This window comes from Balaenoptera borealis, assembly GCF_965194805.1.
Source record: "Balaenoptera borealis genome assembly, chromosome: 10".
Taxonomy (NCBI): domain Eukaryota; kingdom Metazoa; phylum Chordata; class Mammalia; order Artiodactyla; family Balaenopteridae; genus Balaenoptera; species Balaenoptera borealis.
This window is the reverse complement of record NC_138874.1, coordinates 60,069,116-60,084,726: the sequence shown is the minus strand read 5'-3', so window position 1 is coordinate 60,084,726 and position 15,611 is coordinate 60,069,116. Positions and strand designations below refer to the sequence as shown.

Below are 15,611 nucleotides of genomic sequence, written 5' to 3'. Positions count from 1 at the left end.
CAACCCTCTACCCTCAGGGTCTTCCTCCGCTCACCTTCCCCAAGGTGCCCAAGAACTGGAACCACGACTCAGTGCATCAGGATCTGTCCCGGCTCTAAAAGCCAGGTGGAGACAGAATTGAACAGTCTAATCAGCCCGCTGCCACAAGGGGTCGCTGTGGAAAACTGGTCCCGCGCAGTTTGCTGCCTCCACGTCCACAGCTCAGGGCTGCCCTTGCTGAGCCAACCCTGGAGGTGCACAGCAGCGCCCCACACTTGGGCTCCAGGCTACAACTCTTTTATTTCACACTCTTATGTGCAGCCCCTGCTCCCACAGCACAACCTCTACCAGAGTGCCTGGAGGTCTCTGCCATGTCAGCTGCGGGTGGGCACCAGCCTCACTAACAAGTATCTAGCCCTGATATTAGCTTGGTTCACCTATTCAGCGTCCCTGTTTCCTGATGGTGAGGTTCCCCTGTGGCATTCCTTCTACCCTTTCTTGCCAAAGGATCTCAGAGAGGCCCAACTCAGTACATCAGAAAGGCTCTAGTAATCTTAAACCCCAAAAGGGAAGGGTCAGTCAGGGTCTTGACCTCAGTCCTCCCATATGCAAATATCCTGCCTCTGTGATCAGCCCTGCAAAACCTTCTCAGAATCACATAATTCCTTTTTGCACCCTTTTCCCAGAGCAATGTGTTTGCCTACTTAACATAAGCACTGCATAACTAAGAGAAGAGGGATTATTCTTTTGCCAGAAAATCTAGTTTTGCCTTCCTAGGCACACCATTACACAGGGTTTAACATGACTGGCACATCAATGTCACACCCAGATACTTTCTTAATAACATAGGTGTCTAAAAAGGGTTGACGAATGAGACTTTAAAAGATGAAGGATTGGAGGAGGGAGCAGAGCTGGTGGCATGTGGGTATTATAACCTCACTGGCTGATGAGGCCAGGAATGTCTGGATTACTCTGGTACCATGGGCATCTGTGCAGTCAAGCTGGCACCATCTAGAGTTCCCCTCTGTATCAGTTAGAAGTGTATTCAGTTGCAGCTAACAGAATACCAACCAACAGTGGACTAAACAAATGGAGATTTATTATTTTCACCTGACAGAAATCTGGAGGTAGGCTAGTTATTGGCATTGGTTTGTCAGTTCATGGCTGGTATCATTACAATTCTCTTGGTCTTTCCCTCATAGAGGCTGATGGCTGCTGCAGCTCCAGCCTTCAAGTCTGCATTCAAGGCAAAAAGAAGAAAGGGCAAGAAGGGCAAGCACCAGCAGCATCCAATGCCTTTTATCAAGAAAGGAAAAGCCTTCCTAAGAGCCCCCAGCAGGTTTCAGCTTATGCCCCATTGGTCTGAACTGTGTCCCATGCCTTTCCTGGCTGCAAGGGAGTTTGGGAAAGTGAGCCCTTATGTTGCAGCAAAGAGGATGATGCCACACCCTTCCCCCTACAGTCACCCTAGGTGGCACAGGACCCCGGGGCCCCTTCCCAACAACCCCAGATTCTTCCCAGAGGAGCTCCTGCATCCTGTGGCCCTCACAATGCCCCAGGCAAGAAGGGCCCACCCAAGGAGCCGGGATTCCCCTGAGCAGTAGGCCCGCTGACTTCAGCCTTTTCCTTGGTGATTCATGGTGTTCTGCCAGCTGGGGGAGGCGACTAATTAGCTGTAGACTGATTAAGGACAAGGCAGGCAAAGTCCCAGACGTGATAAACATGAACTTTCCATCTTCCGCCTCCGGTCCGTTGCTGCCACCCACCACCAACAGCGGAAGGCAGGCCCACGGCACCCCTCACGGTGCACTTGGCTGGGAGCCCAGCAGATGTCGTCCAGGCCACCGCTCACACTGCCCGGTGCCAACCAGGGCATCGTGGCAGGGACGGGCACCCTGGGTTTTCCTTCAGGGCTTCTCCTCTCCTCCAGCCTCTCCCAACATTCTTGCTCTCGACCAGGTATGGTACCAGGCCCAGGATTTCTAAACCAGCCTCTGCCCTAAAGAATCTACAGCTGAGGGCTGTAGAAATGCAGAAAGGGGTGAGTTCAGTATGACCTGGAGTTTCTGGCCAGGGCTCCATGGCGGTGCTTTGGGTGGGTTTTCTGAGTGGAGCGGTGGTCCTGGAGAAAGGGGAGGACACATGCACAGGAGTGGAGGCAAAATGAGCAGAACATGCTCCTGGGGCAGTGAGGAATCTGGAGACAGGCCTGGAGAGGGGCAAAGCCAGGGGCAGGATGGAGATGCGGACGAAGAGGAAGGAAGAGTTTAGATGTGGTGCAGCCCAGCTGCTTCCAGCCTCAGCTCCTCCACAATAGGTGGCCTTCACATGCATGAGACCCCATGGGGGGTCCAGGGGGATCTGCACCCCCAGCTGTGACACCTGGTGTCCAGCTGTGACACCTGGCCTGTATCTCTCACTCCAGAAAGCACCTGCCAGGTGCAGGCAACCTTCATGCCACCAGGGCCTGGCCAAGCCACAGTGGAAAAGCTCTCTGACACATGAATCTTATACCAGATAAGGCTGTGATAAGGGCAAAGGATACATTTCACCAACAGATAACAAGAGAGATTCAGTGAGTGTGATTTCTCAAGTCACCTCTGTTTTCCCATGAGGAGACCCCCTCAGGAGGTGGCCAAGGTAAATGCCTATCTTAGGAGGCTTGGGAAGCACCCCACCCCCAGTCCACTCTGCCTGGCCCACTCTTACCCATCCCTTGGGTCTCAGCTCAAGTGTCATTTCTTCGAGGGAGCTTCCCTGACCCCTCCTAGGTCACATTCTATGTATTTCCCTTCATCAATTGTAACACAGCTTATATTAATGCATTTAGGTGACTGTCTTTATTACTATAGATTCAATCAGCAAATATGAATTGAGCCACGAACTGTGCTAAGTTCTGGGGATACCATGAGACATAGACCTACCCGCATGGAGCTTACAGCCTAGGCATAAGTCCCAGCTTGTAGCTAAGTGGGGATCCACCCTAACTGCAGAAGTAAGACCCCTCCCACTCCCAGTAAAACAATGGAACAACTCATGCCCGTTCAACTCATGGCCTCAGGCCACCCCGAGAAGGACCTTCCTGTGTGGTTGCTCGGGTTGTCCATGACACAAGGGGACTGTAGTGGACGCTGGTGTGCTGCCCATATTTCTCCTTCAGAGCCAAGGCACTCGTTCCTCCAGCTGCTGGGAGTGTTGCCTGTTAATGGCTGGCAACCAAGTCCCCCTCCAGGACCTGTCCTCAGCCAAAGAGAGGCACATCAGTCCCAGAGCGATGTCTGCTCGTTTGAAATAACAAAGGCCTGCCCCCTTCCTTGCCTCAATCCAGGAGCTTCCCGTGCGGTTGTGATCCAACTTTTCCCTCTACCCCATCCTACTTCCCTCACTCCCTCACTCAGGGGCTATTCCTGAGAGCACTCCTCAGTAAGACGCCTGCACGCAAATCTCGAGTCTCAGAGCCTGTTCCCTGGGAAACCTGAGAAAGAAACACACTGGGGCAAAAATCCACCTTCACGTGTGACTACATCTGTCTGGAGGAAAGGACTCCTTTTTTCTCATCGGCACGAAGATGCCCTTTTATGACTTAGCAGTAGCCTGGCCCAGCCTGAGAGCTGAACCAGGAGTGCAACCAAGTACCGGGAAGGCCTTGACACAGACATGGGGAGGGAATCGGGCCTTGCAGCCAAGTGATTTAGGAGACTCCAGAGGAGAGTATATCTGTGGTAAGAAGCCCACCAGCTCCTGGAGGCTGATTCCAGCTGATTAAGAGGCACCCAGGGCTAGTATTTCTGCAAGACAGCTGGGAAATAAGCTGAGGGAAACTGTTAATCCGGGATTTCCAACAATGTGGAAGGTGTCAGCCCAGCCCCAAACATCCTAACTCAGGCCCAGTGTGTGGGAACTCGCCCAGGTGGGTGCAGGAGGAAGGCGGGAGAAGCAGGAAGGAATTAGACTTGCACAAACTTTGTAATTGAAATCATTAATAGCAGTAAAACAAGTTGTCCATCCTACATGTAATTTGTAGTAATGTTTGGTTACTGAGATTAATTTCTAGTAATGAAATACTAATTAAACCATTTATTGAGTAATGTATTTGCTTGGTGGTGTTTTATGGGTGTTCGCTTATAAATATTTTAATTACTTTTGCTAAGTAATTAGCATTTACTAAATAATTTCCAAACTATTTATTAATTTCCAGCAATTCTCAGCCAACCAACAAGTTATTGTTTTACTTTATATCAGTAATTAAAGCCTGAGTTTTTTTTTTTTTTTTTTTTTAGACTTTGAGTGAAGAGAAAGGGTAATAAAGACAGTCCATTCTATCACAGGAGGTTGGGTGTATTAAAGCAAAAAAAAGGGACATAAAAACGACTCATAACCCAACATTACTCAAACACTGTTAATAAGATAAAGATATCTTTACAGACTTTCCTTATGGGCACGTGTCCTGTGTTTTTCAAAATTGAGATCATACCAACTACGTGATTTCTGGCCACCAAACTTTGCCAATTTTTGTATCATACTTTCTATTCTATTAAAATGCTAAACCACTCTAGAGAGGTAAAGTCTCTTTAACAGTTAAAGAGACTTTCTGAAAGTAATATTTACTTTTTCTGCCTCTATGCACCTACTATATGTCAGACACTATGCAAAGTAATTTACACATTATGGGTAGTAATAAACTACTCTGGCAGTAGTCTGTGTAAAACTGGGCTACCCACATGATACAGGCTTAGCATGAAGTCATTCATCTTCAATAAAATAATGGTCTGGGAGGGAAAAAAAAAATTACCAAAATAAATGAAATAGGGTCACAGTGAATGTAGTTCTGGGACCTGCTTTTCTTGCTTAAAATATAATAAACATCTTTCCATTTCAATAAATATGGAAGAGTAGCAGTGTCCTTTTTACTAGCTGCATAGTATTCTATATTCCCAGTCATTATTTAATGCCTAACTGCTGGACATTTTGGTTGTTTTCAGTTCACTATTGTGAACAAGCTTATAATGAATGTCAGTATACATAGATCATTGTGCACTTGCCACCTACTTCCTTAGAACATATTCCTAGAAGTGGAATTGCTGGGTCAAAGTGCAGGAACATTTTTAAGACTTTTGATTCATGCTGCCCACATGCTTTAAGAAAAACTGAACAAATTTATACTCCCATCAGTAGAAGTGAAAGACCTGTTTCCCTGCACTGTACACAATTATCATTATTTTAAATCTCATGTCACTTGCTCTTGTTCTCTGTCTAAAGCAGAGGTAGCCCAGGAAAGCATCCTGAATCACAGAACTTCACAACCCACCACTCCATTGGCTCAGGAGAAACACAGTTGGTTGGCTCGTGAAGACCTACATGCTATGTGTTCACAGCTTACGTAGCACAAAAATGTTTAAAATTATTCCCTACCGCACCATTCCCCTCTCCCCCAGCCTCTTCCTTTCCAGCCAGGACGCCGCTTCCCTGAAGGCATCAGCAGAGGTGGCACAAAGGGCTTGGCTCCCTGCTGGCAGATGCCCGCCCCATGTGGTGTCAGAACAGGCACCTGTCTAGGCCTTCTCCCTTTATCTCTTGACAAAATATCGCCCCACCAGCATGTCACAGTGCCTAAAACTTCTACCATCAGTGGCGCACACTAAGGAGTTTTGTAAACCTTCAGAGGTTAGCCTGGTTGACAATTTATGATCTGTTAAGTTTTCCAGAGCCTCTCCCATCTCCTTTCCAAAGTTCGTTTCTCACCTGCTGTCAAGTCACCTGGTGCCTCTGGCCATCCCAAGTGCCCATCCTTAGCCCCCATACCCCTTCTTGGACAGGACCACCTTGAATAATGTTTTAGTACCTGTGAGAAGGTAACTCCTCCAAACAAACCAAAAAGCCTTCTTAGAGGGAGGAGATATTACAACAACTCTTTGAATAAAGAGAGGGAGGCAAATTCGGGAGGGAAAGGTGAGAGTGAACTGAGAGATGGCTTGATGTGGAGATAGAAGGGGGGGTCATCGACGTTGCCCCCTCCGAAAAGAAAACCACAAAACAGAGCACACAGCTGGAGTTTGCTGTTTCTCCAAAGAATGAGAATTCCCACAAGCACGTCCCTATGGTGCCACCGTGAGTTATTTTCCTTTTTTCTTTGCATCCATTTCCTCTCTCTTTCTAGAGCATGTCGTGTCTCAGGCACTTCTCCAGGCCCTCAAAAGTTGCTCAGAAGAGCGGAGGAGGAGGTGTGAGAGCCCCCAGCATTGGCTGAACATTGGAATCACCTGAGGCTCTTTAAAAAATACCGATTAGGGCTTCCCTGGTGGCGCAGTGGTTGAGAATCTGCCTGCTAATGCAGGGGACACGGGTTCGAGCCCTGGTCTGGGAAGATCCCACATGCCGCGGAGCAACTAGGCCCGTGAGCCACAAGTACTGAGCCTGCGCATCTGGAGCCTGTGCTCCGCAATGAGAGGCCACGATAGTGAGAGGCCTGTGCACCACGATGAAGAGTGGCCCCCGCTTGCCACAACTAGAGAAAGCCCTCGCACAGAAACGAAGACCCAACACAGCCAAAAATAAATAAATAAAAATAAATTTAAAAAAAAAATACTGATTAATATCTGTATCCCACCTTAAAAATTCTGATGTAATTGGCCTGGTTTGACTTGGGCCTCAGAGTTTTAAAAATATCACAGGTTATTCCAATATGCCACCAAGGCTGAGAACTACAGATGCAGAGTTTGGACTTCATCTACTAGCCAGCAGAGCCTATTGAGGATTTGTAAATGACACAACACAGTGGAAAACAACACTAATTGGAAAGACGACCACATCAAGTAAAAATAATAAGAGCAAATAACAATACAGCATTTTCTGGATTCCAGGCACTTTTCTTAGATATATATTATATACTTTTAAAGTATATATGATATAAGAAATGCTAAGAAGCCCAGACAGGATAAATACAAAGAAAACCATACCCACACTTCTGGCACATCAGAGTAAAACTGTCAAAAGACAAAGGCAAAGAAAAACCTTAAAAAACAGTCAGAGAAAAAAAGGAATACTACCTTCAAAGTAGTAATAATAACAATAACTGACTTCTCTATGGAAATAATGGAGGCCAGAACAAGAAGGTAAGTAGGAAATATATACATATATATATATATATATATATATATACACACACTACTTTATATATAATACTTGTTAAATCATCACAATAACCCTATAAGGTAGCTACTGTTATTATCACCATTTTAGTGACGAGAAAAGAGAGGCTCAAAAAAAGTTAATACCTTGTTCATGATCACAGGACAAGTAAACGATGGAACTGGGATTTGAATCCTGGAGTTCTGGCTCCAAAGTCCATGCTCTTTGTATTGCTTCTGGATATGGTGGATTAGCTTGTATCAGACCAACCTCTTCACCAAACACAACTAGGAAAGCAAGTTTGAACAAAAAGAAAAGTTACCAGGGCACTGAAGACTTGAGAGGCCAAGATCACTAAGATAAAAGAAGTACATTGTGTGAACCTGATACCTGGTCACATTTTTCCCCTGCAGGCATTTGCAGATTTGTAAACAAACATCTGACGGGCCCAGAAGCTGAGTAGATATTCAGCAGTCTCCTGGGACTGAGGATTTTAAAAATGAATTCTGGGATGCCAAAACATAGGAAATTTAGCAAACACCTCCAGCTTTCAGTCGGGACACCTGACAAGTTATAGCCTAAAAGTAAGGGCTAACCTTACTTCTAGGATATGTAAAGAGATGAGCCATCATAAAAGCTGAAACCCAGATTTAAACCATCTCAATCTAGATTAAGATGATCTAACCCTGACCTCAAGTAAAAGCAAACCCCCTCTGAAGGAAGATAACATTCAAGCTCAAATTTCCACCATAATTTTTTATCCACAATGTCCATCATTCAATCAAAAGTTACCAGACTTACCAGGAGACAAAACCAAGTGACCAAAAACCAGAGAAAAACCAAATAATAAAAACAAACTTACAGGTAATTCATATATGAGAATTAGCAGATACAATTTTAAATGAACTGTCATCAATACATTTAAGAAAACAAATTACAAGTAGAAAATTTTCAGTGGAGAACTAGAATCTATCCAAAAAATCAAATAGAAATTTTAAAACTGAAAAATATAATGAATGAAATTAAGAACTGGATAGAGAGGTTTAACCACAAAGTAAACACAGCTGAAGAGAGGACTAGAAAACTAGCTACTAATAGGACTGAAGCAAAGGGAGAAAACATAGAAAATACAGAAAGGAAATGAAAGATATGAACAAAGTGAAAAGGCACAAAATATGTGTAATTTTCCCATAAGGGGAGAAGAGAGAAAACAGAGCAAAAGCAATAATTGAAGAGATTGATTACTGACTAAGAATTTTTCAAAAGAAACAAAAAAACACAAGTTATGTGTTTAAGAAATGCTAAGAAGCCCAGGCAGAGTAAATACCAAGAAAACTACATCCACACCTTTGGCACATCAAAGTAAAACTGCTGAAAGACAAGGCAAAGAAAAACCCTAAAACACAGAAAGAAAAAGGAATATTATCTTCAAAGTAGTAACAATAGCAGCAACTGACTTCTCTACAGAAATAATGGAGGCCAGAACAACGAAGGATATCTTCAAAGTTTTGAAAGAAAATAATTGTCAACTTAGAATAATATATCTTGCAAAAAATGTTCTTTAAAAATGAATGAAAATAAGACATTTTCAGACAAAAATTAAAATATTTAACCAACAGACCAACATCAAAAAAAAAAAAAAAAAGACCTAAAGAAAGTCCTACAAAAAGGAAAACAATCCCAGATGAAATCGAAGATATTCAGGAAGGAATGAAGAGCAACAGGAAGGGTCAAAATGTATATAAAACTATAATGATTACATTGTCTATATAGAAAACTCCAAATAATCTACAAAAAAAAAGCTCCTAGGGACTTCCCTGGTGGCGCAGTGGTTAAGAATCTGCCTGTCAATGCAGGGGACACGGGTTCGATCCCTGATCTGGGAAGATCCCACATGCCGTGGAGCAACTAAGCCCGTGCGCCTCAACTACTGATCCTGCGCTCTAGAGACCAAGAGCCACAGCTACTGAGCCCACGTGCCACAACTGTTGAAGCCCGTGCACCTAGAGCCCATGCTCCACAACAAGAGAGGCTAATGCAATGAGAAGCCCGTGCACCGCAACGAAAAGTGGCCTCTGCTCACCACAACTAGAGAAAGCCCGTGCAGCAACGAGGACCCAATGCAGCCAAAAATAAATAAATAAATAAGAGTGAACTTTAAAAAAAAAAAGCTCCTAGAACTAATAAGTGAGTTTAACAAAGGTAGAGGATACAAGGTCGATATACAAAATTTTATTGTATTTCTATATATCAGCAATGAACATTGGATTCAAAATTTTAAAAACAATACCATTTACAATAGCACCCCAAAAATGAAAGACTTAGTTATAAATCTAACAAATATGTGCAGGATCTGTGTGTTGAAAACTACAAAATATTGATGAAAGAAATCAAAGACCTAAATAAATAAAAAGATAATCCATGTTTATGGATTGGAAGAATCAAATTGGTAAGATAACAATCCCCCCCATTGATCTATACATTCAATGCAATCCCAATCAAAATCTCAGTATACTTTTTTGAATCATTACTGACCAGCTGATTCTAAAATGTATGAGACAAGGGCAAAGGATCTAGAATGACAATTTTGAAAAGGAAGAAAAATGTTGAAGGAATTAAAGTACCTAAATTCAAGGCTTAAAAAAGAATGGTAATCAAGATAGTGTGGCATTAGCAAAAAAGACAGACATATAGATCAATGGAACAAAACAATCAAAATACACTCAACTGATTTTTTTTTAATTTATTTATTTTGGCTGCATTGGGTCTTCATTGCTGCATGTGGGCTTTCTCTAGTTGCGGTGAGTGGGGGATACTCTTCACTGGGGTGCGCAGGCTTCTCGTTGTGGTGGCTTCTCTTGTTGCAGAGCATGGGCTCTAGGCGCACGGGCTTCAGTAGTTGCGGCTCGTGGGCTCCAGAGCGCAGGCTCAGTAGTTGTGGTGCACGGGCTTAGTTGCTCCGTGGCATGGGGGACCTTCACAGACCAAGGCTCGAACCCGTGTCCCCTGCATTGGCAGGCGGATTCTTAACCACTGTGCCACCAGGGAGGCCCTCAACTGATTTTTAACAAGGGTCAAAGGCAATGCAATGGAGAAAGGATAGTTATTTCGATAAGTGGTGCTGGACTAATTAGATGTCCATATGCAAAAAAAAAAAAAAAAGAAAAAAAGAACCTCAACCCATGCCTCACACCTTATATAAAAATTAACTCAACCACTCCTAAGTATATACGCAAGATAACTGAAAGTAGGTGTTCACACACAAACTTGTACATGAATGTTCATAGCAGCATTATTCATAATAGCCAAAACAATCCAAATGTCCACTGAATTGATGAATGGATAAATAATATGTATGTATTTATACAATGGAACATTATTCAGCAATAAAAAGGAATGAAATACCAATACATGCTACAAAATGGATGAAACTTGAGAACAATATGCTAAGTGAAAGAATCTATAGAGGCAAAAAGTAGATTAGTGGTTGCCTAAGGCTGGGGGAGGGGCAAGGGGCAGTGATTGCTAATGAGTTCTGGGGTTTCTTTTTCAGATGATGAAATGCTCTGGAATTAGATAGTGGTGATGGCTGCATAACCTTGTGAATATACTAAAAACCAATGAATTGTACACTTTCACTGGGTGAATTTTATGGTATGTGAATTATATCTCAATAAAATAAAATGTTTTTTAAAATTAACTCAAAATGGATCATAAACCTAAATGTATAATGTGAAACTACAAAACTTCTAGTAGAAATACATGAGAAAATCTGCATGACCCTACATTAGGTAAAGAATTTCTAGACACTGAAAGCACAAGCCACAAAAGCATGATCCATGGAAGAAACATGATAATTTGAACTTTATTAAAATTAAAAATTCTTGCTTTGCAAAAGACACTGATAAGGGAATTCAAAAGCAAGCCACGGACTGGAAGAAAATATTTGCAAATCATATTTCTGACAAAGACTTGTATACAGACCATATAAATAACTCTAAAAGCTGAACAATAAAAAAAAACAAGCAACCCAATATCTAACTTGCCAAAAGTTCCAAACACACACTTCACCAGAGAAGATATATGGGTGGCAAATAAGCACATTAAAACGTGCTCAGCATAATTAGTCATTAGGGATAACCAAATTAAAACTACCATGAGATACTACTACATACCTACTAGAACAGTTAAAACTAAAAAGACTGACTGATAATACCAAGTAGTGATGAGGATGTGGCGTCACGGGAAGCCTCAAATGTTGCTGATGGAGATGCAAATTGTTTGAAAAACAATTTGGCAGTTTCTTTAAAAATTAAACAAAAAAATAAAATAAAATAAAATAAAAAATAAAAAATTAAAAAATTAAACATACACATAACCACATGACCCAGCAATCCTACTACTAGGTATTTATCCAAGAGAAATAAAAATGTATGCTTATGATAAATTAATGTTTATAGGAGCTTTATTCATAATTGCCCAAAACTGGAAGCCACTCAGATGTCTTTCAACTAGCAAATGGATAAACAAAGTATAGTACAATTATACAATAGAATACTACTCAGCAATAAAAAGAAACAATCTATTGATTCACACAATAACATGTGTGAATCCTATATGTATATTGCTAAGTAAAAGAAGTCAGACCCAGAAGGCTACATATATCTCTAGGGGTTGGAGTTGGGAACAGAGTTGACTATAAGGGGACAGCACAAAGGAATTTAGGGATGATAGACTGTCCTATATCAAGAGTTTTTGGTGGTGGCTCTGTGCCACTCTGAGAGTCACCAAACGACTCGGTGCATTTGACAAAACCCATAAAACAATACAAAACAAAAAATAAAGTTTACTATATTTAAACTTTTAAAAAAATCAACCAAGATATGGAGAGAACCCCAAATGAAATGCAAACTGTTAACTGTAACAAATGAAAAAAATGAATATTGTTTCTACAGAAAAATAATAATATCATAAAAGGTGTAAAATATACATAGAATTAAAACATATGAAAATAATAGCATAAAAATTGGAGGTGGGAAATGGAATTAAAGTATCCTAAAGTCCTTGAATGATATGAAAAGTGCTAAAAGTACTATTTTATATTAGACTTTAATAAGTCAAAGATATATGTTGAATGCTCTAAGGTAACTACTAAAATTAATAATAAAAGAATTTATAATTAACAAGATAATAGAGGGAAGAAATGGAATAATAAACATATTTGTTTAATCGAAAAGAAGTCAAGAAGTGAGAGAAAAAAAGGAATATAGAATATGTGGGATAAATACTGAATAAATAAAATGGTAGATGTAAACCCAAATATATTTGTAGTTATATTAAATGTAAGTGAACAAGATACTCCAATTAAAAGACAAAAATTGTAATATTATATTACATAAAAACAATTGCATATGTTGTTTACAAGAGACATCCTTTAAAAATAAAGATACAGAAAAATTTTTAAGTAAAAGAATGGGGGGGGGGGCTTCCCTGGTGGCGCAGTGGTTGAGAATCTGCCTGCCAATGCAGGGGACACGGGTTCGAGCCCTGGCCTGGGAAGATCCCACATGCCGCGGAGCGACTGGGCCCGTGAGCCACAGTTGCTGAGCCTGCGTGTCTGGAGCCTGTGCTCCGCAACAAGAGAGGCCGCGACAGTGAGAGGCCCGCGCACCGCAATGAGGAGTGGCCCCCACTTGCCGCAACTGGAGAAAGCCCTCGCACAGAAACGAGGACCCAACACAGCCATAAATAAATAAATAAATAAATAAATAAAATTAAAAAAAAAAAAAGAATAAGGGGGAGTTCTTTGCAAATACTAACGAAAAGAGAGATGGTGTCACTATACTAAAATCAGACAAAATAGACTTTAAAGCACAAAGCATCACAAGAAATTAAGAGAGAGACTTCATAGTGATTAAAAGCACAATCAACCAAGAGGATTGAATAATTCTAAATGTATATGCATGAAATAATATAGTCTCAAAATATATAAAACAGAAATTGACAGACCTAAAAGGAGAAATAGACACTTCCCAATCATAATGGATTATTTTAACATATCTCCCTTAGTATTTGATAGAATATACCAATAATGATAGTTTTTTTCCTATTTTATTTTATTTTTTTTTAAATTGAAGTATAGTTGATTTACAATGTTGCATTGTGTTAGTTTCTGGTGTACAGTTTATATATATATATATATATATATATATATATACACACACACATATTCTTTTTCATATTCTTTTCCATTATGATTTATTACAGGATATTGAATATAGTTCCCTGTGCTATACAGTAGGACACTGTTATCTATTTTATATATACTAGTTTGTATCTGCTAATCCCAAACTCCTAATTTATCCCCACTCCCACCCCCTTTCCCCTTTAGTAACCATAAGTTTGTTTTCTATGTCACTTCACATCTTTTAAGCAGGGTTGTATTTCAACCATTAGAGAATCTTAAAAGCTCAAACAAAACAAATCTCTTAAGTTCACCAGCTTTTCAAAAAAAGATGCCCACTGTTCAAAGACTCAAATCTCTCATGATACCAGCTTAGAATTATTTCCTTTTATCGGAAGTCAAGATGTAGTGAACACCTGTGTGCATGGAAATGCATACCAGAAGGAACCTTTAAGCCTCTAAGGTTATAATATGTGACTTCTTCCCCCAAATCCTCTTATTCCCTTCATCCCTCTTTTATGCCCTTCATCCTCCTCCTCTCCTCCTCCCTGTTTGGCCTCACATTCTACTTTCTGGTCCATCTCTAAATTCACTGTCTGCCATCAGATACTCAGCCTGCAATCCTCTCTACCGGCAGAAGCTTAGGGCAGCACTGAGGAAAGAGTCTTGCAAATCTCAACTCAAGGTCTCAAAAATGAGTGCTCAGATGGCTCTCTCTGGATTCCTCTGCCAAGATAAGTCCAAACAGGAGCTGCTTTGCTACACAACCATTAGAACTCCCATTCAAGTCTAAGTGACTCCACGATCCCTTCCTCCACACCTGCCCCCTCTCTCTGGCTAGCAATACAAGTAACATGTTAACAACTGAATTCCACACCTTCCCTCCCACTTGCCTATTTTGCTTTGTAGAAGTATCTTTCTTCCAGAGCCCTGAGCGAGAATCCCACTCTTTTTGATTTCTCACTCCTCTACTCAATAGCTCCCCACTCCTTTGACAACTATCTAGTCAATGCCAAAATCATTTTCCTTCAAAAATATATCCCATATCTCTTCCTTCATATTTTTTTCCTATCCTAATTTGGCACGCTCCCGTCAGATTCATCTTCTTTGGTATTCATACTCCACTGCTTAGAAATCCTCAATGACTTCCAAATGCCTGATTATTCTCTATTTCCCAGTGAATCACTTGATTATCAGATCCTCCAGAAACTAATTCAGTAGAAGGAGAACCATCCTGTTTACAAATCCACTATATGCAATTGACTCGAGCAGTGTGACCATTCAGGTTGGTAATAACACTTTTCTGAGGGTCATACAGCACCACGGAACAGGACGTGCCGAAGGTCAGAAGTCCTCCGGGCCCGGAGCTCCAGCTCAGGGCTCCCCGCACCCGGTTCAGGCAGCAAAAACACGTGAGCGGTCTCCAGCACTGGTGCCACCATGTTGCTGCCTGGTCAGCGGCCGAAACCTGGGCACGCACTTACGCCCTTGGAGCAGAACTGCTCGCCCGCCCCGTCTCCCGCTGGCCGATATAGATTTTTCAATGAAGAATATTTTATTCTTCGAAGTATCACAGTTGACACACATATAGACAATTAAGAGAGTCCAGGTTTTTTAAAATTAAACTCTTTGTTTTTATGTAATACAGAGTGATCCTGTATACCCTTTACCCAGTTTCTCTGAATAGTAACATCTTGCAAAACGGTACCATGATAACATAACCAGGATATTCACATAGATACAGTCAAGATACAGAACATTTTCATCCCTTATGTTTTCCTTTCATAGCCATACCCACTTCCCTCATGCTCCAACCCCCACCTTAGCCCCTGGTAATCACTAATCCGTTCTCCATTCTGTAATTTTCTCATTCCGAGAACAGGATATAGATGGAATCATTCAGTATGGAACCCTATGGGGTTGGCTTTCTTTCACTTAGCATAATTCTCTGGAGATTCATCCAGGTTGTTGTGTGTACCCATAGCTTGTTCCTTTTAATCATCGGGTAGTATTCCATGGTGTGGATATATCACAGTTTAACCCTTCACCCATTGAAGGACATCTGGGTTGTTTCCTCTTGTTGCCTGTTATACATAAAGTGCTATAAAACATTCATGTAAAGGTTTTTGTGTGAACATAAGTTTTCATTTCTTATTTACCAAACGGTTTTCCAATCTGCAAGCCATTTATTTCCTTTTCTGGCCTTATTGCACTGGCTAGAACTTCCAGCACTATACTGAACAAGAGTGGTTACAGCAAACATTTTTACCTTGTCAACTTAAGGGGGAAAGATTAGGTCTTTTATCATTAACTATAATGT

At 41.4% G+C, this 15,611-nt stretch overlaps 1 long non-coding RNA gene across 1 annotated transcript in view; it reads right to left on the bottom strand.

Annotated features, from left to right (window-relative positions):
- The window catches only part of LOC309636347, a 142,621-nt gene that overhangs the window by 63,743 nt on the left and 63,267 nt on the right, over positions 1-15,611 (bottom strand). Inside the window, exon 7 of the long non-coding RNA XR_014249413.1 lies at positions 7,254-7,394. This is a non-coding gene — a long non-coding RNA (uncharacterized lncRNA). The remainder of the gene's footprint in view (positions 1-7,253; positions 7,395-15,611) is intronic.